This window comes from Salmo salar, chromosome ssa12 (genome assembly GCF_905237065.1).
Source record: "Salmo salar chromosome ssa12, Ssal_v3.1, whole genome shotgun sequence".
NCBI classification, from domain to species: Eukaryota; Metazoa; Chordata; class Actinopteri; order Salmoniformes; family Salmonidae; genus Salmo; species Salmo salar.
In genome coordinates, this window is record NC_059453.1 from 23,965,987 (window position 1) to 23,978,526 (window position 12,540).

Consider the following 12,540-nt stretch of genomic DNA (forward strand, 5'->3'; position numbering starts at 1 on the left):
TAATTAATTAATTTAAATTGACTCATTTCCTTATATGAACTCTAACTCAGTAAAAATTGACATTTTTGCTTGTTTTTGTTCAGTGTATAATTATGTGAAGTTTAAAATGATACCTAAAAGTAGGAGGAGTTTAAACTCTCTAGTCCTCCTGCACAAGTGAATGTTTCAGCCAACAGCTGCCAAGTGCTAAGCCTGGCTGCGCACAGCAGCAGAACTGGTGGACATTTTGAGTTTCTGCTGGCAGTCCTCACGCAGTCTATGAAAGAGGAAGGGAGTGGGGGATGGGCATACTACGCAGTGAGCTATTAGCTGGCTAGTGTTAGTTCTACTGAATAACCCTAATATCAGCAGCATTTTTAAATGATCTAATTTTGGTTTCACCTTGTAATCCAAGAACTATGCAAGAAACAGAAAACATAGTCCTGACTCTCAAGAAGGAGTAAACTATCAATTACCATCTTTTTTTATGCATGTTCGCTTTATCATTGTATTGCTATTGCCATTAGTGATTATACGCCTTAATTAATGCAAATACTTATTTCTAAACAATTATCACACTTCTCAGAAATTGTGTTACACCTGTGTTATTTGTGTACCCTTTCTATCTATATTCCATACTGGTGTTCAGGTAAAAGGAACATGATTGATCCCTGTATTGATTGATATTTGTAAAGTTTTACAACTCGTAAACATTGATACAGTTAACTATCGTGTCTAAGATTATATACTCTCTCAGGCTTTTTTTGTTGTTGACATTACACGAAAGGTTCTTATATTCATTTGCGTTCTTATTTAACGACAGAAGTAGTCTAGATTTCTGGTGGTTAATTAAACGGTTCTCTCTCTACCTCCCTCTCCAGTTATAAAAAAAAATCCTCCCCCTACTTCTACCTGAATGGTTTAGTCCTAGCTAGGCTGTAGTTTTCCATGCAGCTGCAGACTGCTAGGGTGGGGGAGGGGTGGTGCTAAGTGTGTCAGGCTGTGTGTGCACTTTAGTACTGACTGTGTTGCTAGCCTTGTTTTTTTGCAGGCAAAAAGATGTCTGTGCTGCATGCTTCTGCTAAATTTACAAAAAATATTTACATTTATTGTTGTAGCTTTTAATATGGCTACCCTGATGTAAATCCCAAAGGGAGAAAATCCTTTTGTTTCCATATGTTTTGTTCTGAGGGTGTTACATTGTGCAGTTTGTCAGCCTGTGCTGGCTGTGTTGAGCCATGAGGCTGAGACTATGGCGGTTTCACTGTGCGCACAACTTTGCACAAGGACACTCTATGCTGAAACAGATGGAACAGTCCAACCTTAGCCCCCTTCACCCTCCTGCTTTTTTTCTTCCTCCCTCTGCTGTTGTTAGTTCCCTCAATCAACACAGCCAAATGAATCACGTGTACGATTTCTGTCCAACGGAAGGCCTACTTCTCCAGACTACTCCTGTTCAAGGTTTACTTGAATTTCTTTCTTTTTTTGAAGAATGTTGTACACCTATAATGGTGTTGCTCTGTTCTGACTAGTATTTTGGGCTACATTTTAGTATTGAACTTGGATATTGTTCTATTTTTTTTGTTCCGTGAAGGAGTGCTGTGCTAACCCCAATTCCGAAATGTAGATGTTTTTTTTATGAAGTGTTATTTTTTGAAAATATTTTTTACAATAGCGCTGTATTTGTTTTGTATTAGGAAAAAGTATTTTTATTTATTTTCTGTGGTAAAAAAGTAGCAGCTTTGACATTTAGATTGTCCATGTCCTGCTATTTGTGTACAAGGAAGTGAGAGGGTCAAAACAGTTGGGGGGGAATGCTGGAAGTCTGAAGTTTTGTGTTAGCAGCAATGCTTTTCAACCAGTGCGAATGTGTAAAAATCTTTGTCTGACAATTGAAAAAGGTATTGAATCATCATTGGCACCGGAACAAGAACAGGAGCTTTAACAGGAAGGTGATATCTCTATATCTACCAATATTTTCTCCTATTGGTTCCTCCCGCCTTGCCACTAATTGAAAAACACACCTGGGGTTTGAAAGGTAGAAATTAGTTTGCATCAAGTCCAATTAACAAACGCTTCATTATTCAGAGCTGTCAACAGTAATGTGTTCTTATCGAGGCAGTGAAAAGTAAGAGCAGGAATTCTTGAAGATTTCTGTCGACCACCTACGTAAGCCAAATCAGTTGTGAAATTCAACATACAATGTTTCATCAACATTGCTGAGACTGATAGCCTACCTTTGCCTGTGTCTTGGGAGAGATCTGAAAGCGGAGGGAATTTTAACAGAAATTATAATCTGAAAGGAGTTTCTGAAATGTATGCCATCAGCCTGAGGATGCAGCTCACATAGACCTAGCAACAGAACATGAGGGCACTCATTTAACAGGAAAAAACATTCACTAAATAAAATGTAGCATGGACAACGGCTTGGAGCCCATCCCAACTCTGCTAACTTTTTGGTCTAACCAAACCTGCAAGACAGGTTTTCTTCGTATTGCCTGATGCTAATGATTTTAAAGATTAGCAGTGTTTTACAATGACAAATGAGAAGAATTGCCTTCCTGAATAACCAAATAGTTTTTTTAAGTAATTTTGAGATGTTAACCGGTGCCTGTGTTGTCATACAGATGAATTCAGGAATGGGCAGATCACTGGAAATATATTTATAATGCACTGCAATCAGAGATATGCCGATAAATTGTCAAGCCTTTCCCTGATTTTACACATCTGAATTGTTTTGCTGCTGTTTGGCCACACCCCTCTGGAATTGTTGTGAGCACAGTACTAGTCAAGTACTACTAGCCTAGTAAATCACTAGTGTTGGTCAGAGGAGACAAACATTACCAAAGGAATAGAAGCAAGGACAAGATGGTGATGAGGAGTCTTTTTTTCCTCCAGTTTGGAGGTATACAGTTTACACCTATTGCAGACCAGAAACCAATCATCTATGGCCCACATCAATCTGTAATTGCTGCAGTATATAGTACAGCGGAGGACTAGCTTGAACCTCATCATGGAGCTTCAGGAGAAAATATACCCAAACGAAATACATTTAACCTAATTGATCAGCATAACCGAACAGAAAATGGTGTGGGATGGAGGAGGAAGTACATAATTAGTACTTTGAAAAAAAATGTTTTTTATAAAAGCCAAACTTAACCTACTTTTTATACAAATAAAAAAACAAATGAAACCGACTATGCAAGATTGGCATACAGAGCAAATACTTTATTAACATGGAGGTGATGTAACTTGATACAGTGGATTGAATGTGTTCAGTTAGTAGCCTGTGAGGGCTCAGCCTGAATGGCTGTGCACACAGCAGAGCTGGTGGCCATTTTGTTTTTCTGCAGTGAATCCAGAACGCGGGTAATGAAAGAGTGGGGGAGGGGAGGACTACGAGCACTGTGCAATAACATTAGAATGTGAACAGCGCTGTTGTAACATAACAGGATGTGATTTCACCTTTTTTTTGTTTTTTAACAAGGAAACTAATATTAGAAAATAACATGTTAATCATTTTTATTGTAAAGTTATGAGGAAAAATGTTACTGAACATATTATTTTTCATCATCCATTCGGAAGACATTTTGGTCAAATCAGTATTTCCATCAAAGAGTCAGCAATCTTTTGGTTTCTTTGTTACTAATAGGATTCAATACAAGAGACAAATAATGTTAGAAATTGCGATATTTTGGTACAATCCCCATTGTATGTATACTGAAGAAAAATATGAACACAACATGTAAGGTGTTGGTCACGTTTCCTGAGCTGAAATAATAGATCCCATACATTTTCCATATGCACAAAAAGCTTATTTCTCTAATTTTGTGCACAAATTAGTTTACATACCTGTTAGTGAGCATTTCTCCTTTGCGAAGATAATCCATCCACCTGACAGGTGTGGCATATCAAGAAGCTGATTAAACAGCATGATCATTAACAGGCCACTCTAAAATGTGAATTTTTGTCACACAACACCAATGTCATGTGTCTCAAGTTTTGAGGGAGTGTGCAGTTGGCATGCTGACTGCTGGAATGTCCACCAGAGCTGTTGTCAGAGAATTTAATATACATTTTTTTTATTACCATAAACCGTTTCCAACGTTGTTTTAGATTTGTAGTACGCCCAACCGGCATCACATCCGCAGTCCACGTGTAACCATGCCAGCCTAGGACCTCCACATCCGGCTTCTTCACCTGTGGGATCGTCGACGAGACCAGCCACCCGGACAGCTGATGAAACTGGGTTTGCACAACCAAGGAATTTCTGCACAAACTGTCAGAAACAGTCTCGGGAAAATCATCTGCATGCTTGTTGTCATTACCAGGGTCCTTGACCTGACTGCAGTTTTGCGTCATAACCGATTTCAGTGGGAAAAGCCTCCCTTTGATGGCCACTGGCACGTTGCAGAAGTGTGCTCTTCACGGATGAATCCCGATTTCAACTGTACCGGACAGATGGCAGACAGTGTAGCGTGTATGGCGTTGTGTGGGCGAGTGGTTTGCTGATGTCAACGTTATGAACAGAGTGCCCCATGGTGGCGTTTGGGGTTATGTTACGAGCAGGCATGAGCTATGAACACAATTGAATTTTATCGTTTGCGATTTGAATGCACGAAGATCTGCCGGCATCAGGTCTTGTTTCAGCATGATCATGCATGGCCCCATGTCGCAAGGATCTATACACAATTTCTGGAAGCTGAAAATGTCCCAGTTCTTCCATGGCCTGCATACTCACCGGACAGGTAACCAATTGAGCATGTTTGGGATGCTCTGGATCAACATGTACGACCGCGTGGTCCAGATCCCACAGGCCACAATCAACAGCCTGATAACCTCTATGCGAATGAGATGTTGCGCTGCATGAGGCAAATGGTGGTCACACCAGATACTGACTGCTTTTCTGATCTATGCCCCTACCTCTTTTTTGTAAAGGTTTCAGATGCATATCCGTATTCCCTGTCATGTGAAATCCATATATTAGGGCCCAATTCATTTATTTCAATTGACTAATTTCCTTATATGAACTGTAACTCAGTAAAATCTTTGACATTTTTGCTTGTTTTTGTTCAGTGTATAATTATGTTTAGAGTAAAATGATACCTAAAAGTGGGAGGAGTTTAAACTCTACTCCTCCTGCACATGTGAATGTTTCAGCCAACAGCTGCCAAGTGCTAAGCCTGGCTGCGCACAGCAGCAGAACTGGTGGACATTTTGAGTTTCTGCTGGCAGTCCTCACCAGTCTATGAAAGAGGAAGGGAGTGGGGGATGGGCATACTACGCAGTGAGCTATTAGCTGGCTAGTGTAAGTTCTACTGAAGAACCCTAATATCAGCAGCATTTTTAAATGATCTATTTTTGGTTTCATCATGTAATCCAAGAACATGTAATCCAAGCACATAAAACAGTTTTGTCCTGACTCTCAACAATGAGTAAAAAACAATCAACAACCGTCTTTTTTTATGCATGTTCGCTTTATCATTGTATTGCTATTGCCATTAGTGATTATAGGTCTGTTGAGTAAAATCCTTATTTCTAAACAATTTTATCACACCTTCTTCTCAGAAATTGCGTGTTTTCACCTGTGTTATCTTTGTATCATTTCTATCTACGGTGCCTTCGGAAAGTATTTAGGTTACAGCCTTATTCTAAAATGGATGAAATTGTTTTTTCTCTTCATGAATCTACACACAATACCCCATAATGACAAAGCAAAATCAGGTTCTTCAATGTTTTTTTTTTTTTTTTCACATGTACATAAGTATTCCGAGCCTTTACTCAGTACTTTGTTGAAGAACCTTTATTAGCGAATACAGCCTCGAGTCTTTTGGGGTATGACGCTACAAGCTTGACACACCTGTATTTGGGGAGTTTCTCTCATTCTTCTCTGCAGAACCTCTCAAGCTGTCAGGTTGGATGGGGAGCGTCGCTGCACAGCTATTTTCAGGTCTCTCCAGAGATGTTCGATCGGGTTCAGGTCCGGGCTCTGGCTGGGCCACTCAAGGACATTGAGACTTGTCCTGAAGCCACTCCTGTGCTCAGGGTTGTTGTCCTGTTGGAAGGTGAACCTTCGCCCCCAGTCTGAGGTCCTGAGCGCTCTGGAGCAGGTTTTCATCAAGGATCTCTCTGTACTTTGCTCCATTCATCTTTCCCTTGATGCTGACTAGTCTCCCAGTCCCTGCCGCTAAAAAACATCCCCCACAGCATGATGCTGCTACCACCATGCTTCACCGTAGGGATGGTGCCAGGTTTCCTTCAGATGTGACGGTTGGCATTCAGGCCAAATAATTCAATCTTGGTTTCATCCTACCAGGGAATCTTGTTTCTCATGGTCTGTGAGTCCTTTAAGTGCCTTTTGGCAAACTCCAAGCGTGCTGTCATGTACCTTTTACTGTGGAGTGGCTTCCGTCTGGCCACTCTACCATCAAGTCCTGATTGGTGGAGTGCTACAGAGATGGTTGTCCTTCTGGAAGGTTCCCCCATCTCCACAGAGGAATCTGGAGCTCTGTCGCAGTCACCATCGGGTTCTTGGTCACCTCCCTGACCAAGGCCTTTCTCCCCCGATTGCTCAGTTTGCCCGGGTGTCCAGTTCTTGGAAGAGTCTTGGTGGTTCCAACTTCTTCCATTTAAGAATGATGGAGGCCACTTTGTTCTTGTACCTTCAATGCTGCAGAAATGTTTTGGTTCCCTTCCCCAGATCTGTGCCTCGACACAATCCTGTTTCAGAGCTCTATAGACAATTCCTTCGACCTCATGGCTTGGTTTTTACTCTTAACATGCGCTGCCAACTGTGGGACCTTATATAGACAGGTATATGCCTTTCATAATGATGTCCAATCAATTGAATTTACCACAGGTGGACCCTAATCAAGTTGTAGAAACATCTCAAGGATGATCACTGAAAACAGGATGCACCGGAGTTCAATTTGAGTCTCATAGCAAATTGGCATGAATACTTATGTAAATAAGCTATTTCTGTAAGCAAAAAAATCTAAACCTGTTTTTGCTTTGTCATTATGGGGTATTGTTTGTAGATTGATGAGGATTTGTTATTTAATCCATTTTAGAATAAGGCTGTAATGTGGAAGAAGTCAAGGGGTCTGAATACTTTCCGAAGGCAGTGTATAGTGTGCTCAGCTGCCCTAATATTCCATACTGGTGTTCAGGTACAAGGAACATGATTGATCCCTGTATTGATTGATATTTGTCAAATTGTACAACTCGTAAACATTGCTACATGGTGTCTAAGGTTATATACTCACTCTCTCAGGCTTTTTTAAATCATTACAGTGAAAGGTCCTTATTTTCATTTGCGTTCTAATTTTACGACAGAAGTAGTCTAGATTTCTGGTGGTTAATTAAACTGTTCGATCTCTCTACCACCCTCTCTAGTTTAGAAACAAATATTTCCCCCCTACTTCTTTCAGAATGGTTTAGTCCTAGCTAGGCTGTAATTTTCCATGCAGCGTTAAACTGTGCTAGGGTGGGGGAGGGGTGGTACTAAGCGTGTCAGGCTGTGTACTCTAGTACTGACTGTGCTTCTAGCGTGAGCATTTTTGGGGGCAAAAAGCAGTCTTTGTGCTGCATGCTTCTGCCAAAGTTACTAAAAAGGTATATTTTGCATTTGTTTTAGTATGGCCACTCTGATGTAAATCCTAAAGGGGAGAATCATTTTGTTTCCATCCTTTTGTTCTGAAGGTGTTACATTGTGTTTGTCAGCCTGTGCTGGGTCAGTTTTTCCTGTGTTGAGCCATGAGGCTGAGACTATGATGATTTCACTGTGCGCACAACCTTGCACAAGAACACTCTATGCTGAAACAGATGGAACAGTCCAACCTTAGCCCCCCTCACCCTCCTGCTTTTTTCTTCCTCCCTCTGCTGTTGCTAGTTCCCTCAATCAACACAGCCGAACAAATCGCGCGCAAGACCTCTGTCCAACGGAAGGCCTACTTCTCCAGACTACTCCTGTTCAAGGTTTACTTGAATTTTAGATTTTAAAGAATCTTGTACACCTATACCTATGTTGCTATATTCTGACTAGTATCTTGGACTGCATTTCAGTATTTAACTTGGCTACTGTTGAAATTTATTTTTTTTGCTAAAGAGTGCTACAGTAACCACGATTCCGAAAAGTAGATATTATTAGTTTTTTAGTGTGTTATTTTTAAATCCTATTTTGTGCAATGGGGCTGTTTGTTTTGTATTAGGATAAATATTTGTATATATTTTTTGTATTCGTAAAGTAGCATTTTTGGCATTTAGATTTTCATGCCCTGCTATTTGTGAGAGGAAGTGAGAGGGTCAGAACAGTTTGGAGAGAATGCTGGAAGCCTTAAGCATTATGTTAGCAGCAATGCTTTGCAATCAGTCCAAATATGTAAAAAAAATTGTCTGACAAGTGAAAACTGTATTGAATAATCATTGGCACCGGAAAAAGAACAGGAGCTTAAACAGGAAGGTGATATCTTCATATCTACCAAAATGTTAACCTATTGGTTTCCTGGCTAATGGAGTTCTATTGGGATCTTAGAAAATAAAACTGTAAATGTGACAAATATCCAAACTGGGTCTGATCAACACTGGGATAGGAACGCTAATCAAAATTCATGTTGCCTGACTCCTCCCGCCTTGCTACTGATTGATAAACACACCTGGGGTATGAAAGGTACAGATCATCTTGGATCGAGTCCAGTTAACAAACATCTCATTACTCTGAGGCTGTCATTAGTCTTTGTTGAGAAAGTGAAAAGTAAGTGGAGGAATTCTTGAAGATTTCTGCAGACCACCTAGGTCAGCTAAATCAGTCGTGAATGTAAAATTCAACTTAAAATGTTTACTCAACATTGCTGCGAGCGATAGCCTCCATTTTCCTGTGTCTTGCGAGATCTGAAATCGAAGGGAATTTACACTGAAATAGTCATCTGAATGGAGTTCCTGAAATGTATGCCGGCAGCCTGAGGATGCAGCTCTCATAGGCATAGCAACAGAACATGTGAGCACTCTGTACTTGGATTAAAAGGCTCTGATTAACAGGAGAAAACATACACTAAATAAAACTGTATCTTGGACTAGGCTTGAAGCCCAGCCCGTCTCTGCTAACTTTTTAGTTTGACCATATCCTCTCACTGCTGTGTAGCAAGACAGGCAAGAGTTTATTTAATTTGTGTTCGTATTTAATTTGTGTTTGTATTGCCCTATGCTTATGGTTGTAAGATCAGCAGTATTTTACAAGGACTTACATTGACAAATGATAGGAATTGCCTACCTGTATACCTGCATACTTTTTAAATGTAATTTTGAGATGTTTTCCAGTGCATGGACTTTTCAGTCACACCTGTTGCTGATAGGTGTATAGAATCGAGCACGCAGCCATGCAATCTCCATAGACAAACATTGGCAGTAGAAGGGCCTTACTGAAGCTCTCAGTGACTTTCAACTTGGCACGGTCATAGGATGCCACCTTTCCAACAAATCAGTTGGTAAAATGTCTGCCCTGATAGAGCTGCCCCAGTCAACTGTAAGTGCTGTTATTGTGAAGTGCAAACGTCTAGGAGGAACAACGGCCCCAGCCGCGATGTGATAGGCCACACAATCTCACAGAACGTGACCGGCGAGTGCTGAAGCACGTAGCGTGTAAAAATCGCCTGTCCTCCGTTGCAACACTCACTACCGAGTTTCAAACTGCCTATGTAAGCAACTTCAGCACAAGAACTGTTTGTCGGGAGCGGCATGAAATGGGTTTCCATGGCCGAGCATCTGCACACAAGCCTAAGATCACCATGCGCAATGCCAAGCATCGGCTGGAGTGGTGTAAAGCTCGCCACCATTGGACTCTGGAGCAGTGAAAACGCGTTCTCTGGAGTGACAAATCACATTTCACCATCTGGCAGTCCGAGGGACGAATCTGGGCTTGGTGGATGCCAGAAGAACGCTACCTGCCTGATTGCATAGTTCCAACTCAAGTTTGGTGGAGGAATAATGGTCTGGGGCTGTTTTTCATGGTTCAGGCTTGGCCCCTTAGTTCCAGTGAAGGGAAATCTTAACGCTACAGCATACAATTACATTCCAGACGATTCTGTGCTTCCAACTTTGTGGCAACAGTTTGGGGAAGGCCCTTTGCCATGCTGAAACAGGAATGTCCCTGTGTACAAAGCGAGGTTCATACAGAAATGGTTTGTAGAGATTGGTGTGGAAGAACTTGACTGGCCTGCACAGAGCCCTGACCTCAACCCCATAAAACACCTTTGGGGTGAATTGTAACGCCAACTGCGAGCCAGGCCTAATCGCCCAACATCAGTGCCCGACCTCACTAATGCTCTTGTGGCTTGTGGCTGAATGGAAGCAAGTCCTCTCAGCAATGTTCCAACATCTAGTGGAAAGCCTTCCCAGAAGAGTGTAGGCTGGTTTAGCAGCAAAGGGGGGACCAACTCCGTATGAATGCACATCATTTTGGAATGAGATGTTTGACAAGCAGGTGTCCACATACTTTTCTGTGTATTTATAATGCCAGTGTATTTACACTGCTCAAAAAAATAAAGGGAACACTTAAACAACACAATGTAACTCCAAGTCAATCACACTTCTGTGAAATCAAACTGTCCACTTAGGAAGCAACACTGATTGACAATAAATTTCACATGCTGTTGTGCAAATGGAATAGACAACAGGTGGAAATTATAGGCAATTAGCAAGACACCCCCAATAAAGGAGTGGTTCTGCAGGTGGTAACCACAGACCACTTCTCAGTTCCTATGCTTCCTGGCTGATGTTTTGGTCACTTTTGAATGCTGGCGGTGCTTTCACTCTAGTGGTAGCATGAGACGGAGTCTATAACCCACACAAGTGGCTCAGGTAGTGCAGCTCATCCAGGATGGCACATCAGTGCGAGCTGTGGCAAGAAGGTTTGCTGTGTCTGTCAGCGTAGTGTCCAGAGCATGGAGGCGCTACCAGGAGACAGGCCAGTACATCAGGAGACGTGGAGGAGGCCGTAGGAGGGCAACAACCCAGCAGCAGGACCGCTACCTCCGCCTTTGTGCAAGGAGGAGCAGGAGGAGCACTGCCAGAGCCCTGCAAAATGACCTCCAGCAGGCCACAAATGTGCATGTCTGCTCAAACGGTCAGAAACAGACTCCATGAGGGTGGTATGAGGGCCCGACGTCCACAGGTGGGGGTTGTGCTTACAGCCCAACACCGTGCAGGACGTTTGGCATTTGCCAGAAAACACCAAGATTGGCAAATTCGCCACTAGCGCCCTGTGCTCTTCACAGATGAAAGCAGGTTCACACTGAGCACATGTGACAGAGTCTGGAGACGCCGTGGAGAACGTTCTGCTGCCTGCAACATCCTCCAGCATGACCGGTTTGGAGGTGGGTCAGTCATGGTGTGGGGTGACATTTCTTTGGGGGCCGCACAGCCCTCCATGTGCTCGCCAGAGGTAGCCTGACTGCCATTAGGTACCGAGATGAGATCCTCAGACCCCTTGTGAGACCATATGCTGGTGCGGTTGGCCCTGGGTTCCTTCTAATGCAAGACAATGCTAGACCTCATGTGGCTGGAGTGTGTCAGCAGTTCCTGCAAGAGGAAGGCATTGATGCTATGGACTGGCCCGCCCGTTCCCCAGACCTGAATCCAATTGAGCACATCTGGGACATCATGTCTCGCTCCATCCACCAACGCCACGTTGCACCACAGACTGTCCAGGAGTTGGCGGATGCTTTAGTCCAGGTCTGGGAGAAGATCCCTCAGGAGACCATCCGCCACCTCATCAGGAGCGTGCCCAGGCGTTGTAGGGAGGTCATACAGGCACGTGGAGGCCACACACACTACTGAGCCTCATTTTGACTTGTTTTAAGGACATTACGTCAAAGTTAGATCAGCCTGTAGTGTGGTTTTCCACTTTAATTTTGAGTGTGACTCCAAATCCAGACCTCCATGGGTTGACAAATTGGATCTCCATTGATTATTTTTGTGTGATTTTGTTGTCAGCACATTCAACTATGTAAAGAAAAAAGTATTTAATAAGATTATTTCATTCATTCAGATCTAGGATGTGTTATTTTAGTGTTCCCTTTATTTTTTTGAGCAGTGTATAATGCACTGCAATCACAGATGTGCCCATAGGCTTAAAAAAATGTTCTTAATTTTACACATCTGTGAATTGTGCTGCTGTGTGGCCACATAACCGTCTGGAATTGTTGTGAGCTATGAACAGTACTAGTCAAGTACTACTAGCCTAGTAAATCACTAGTGTTGGTCACAGGAGACAAACATTACCAAAGGAATAGAAGCAAGGACAAGATGGTGATGAGTATTTTTTACTCCAGTTTGGAGCTATACAGTTTATACCTATTGCAGACCAGAAACCAATCATCTATGGCCCACATCAATCAGTCATTTCTGCAGTATATAGTACAGCGGAGGACTAGCTTGAACCGCATCATGGGAGCTTCAGGAGAAAATATACCCAAACTAAATATATTTTAACAAAATTGATCAGCATAAATTAACACAAAATGATGTGGGATGGATGAGGAAGTACATCATAACTACATAGTTTTT

General features: G+C 42.3%; 1 protein-coding gene across 1 annotated transcript in view; it reads left to right on the forward strand.

Moving 5' to 3' along the window:
* The first annotated feature begins 1,417 nt into the window (after positions 1-1,417).
* Positions 1,418-12,540, forward strand: part of atf7ip (activating transcription factor 7 interacting protein) — a 34,893-nt gene continuing 23,770 nt past the window's right edge. Inside the window, 1 exon segment of the mRNA XM_014130672.2 lies at positions 1,418-1,440. The gene's annotated coding sequence lies outside the window, so the exon portion shown is untranslated.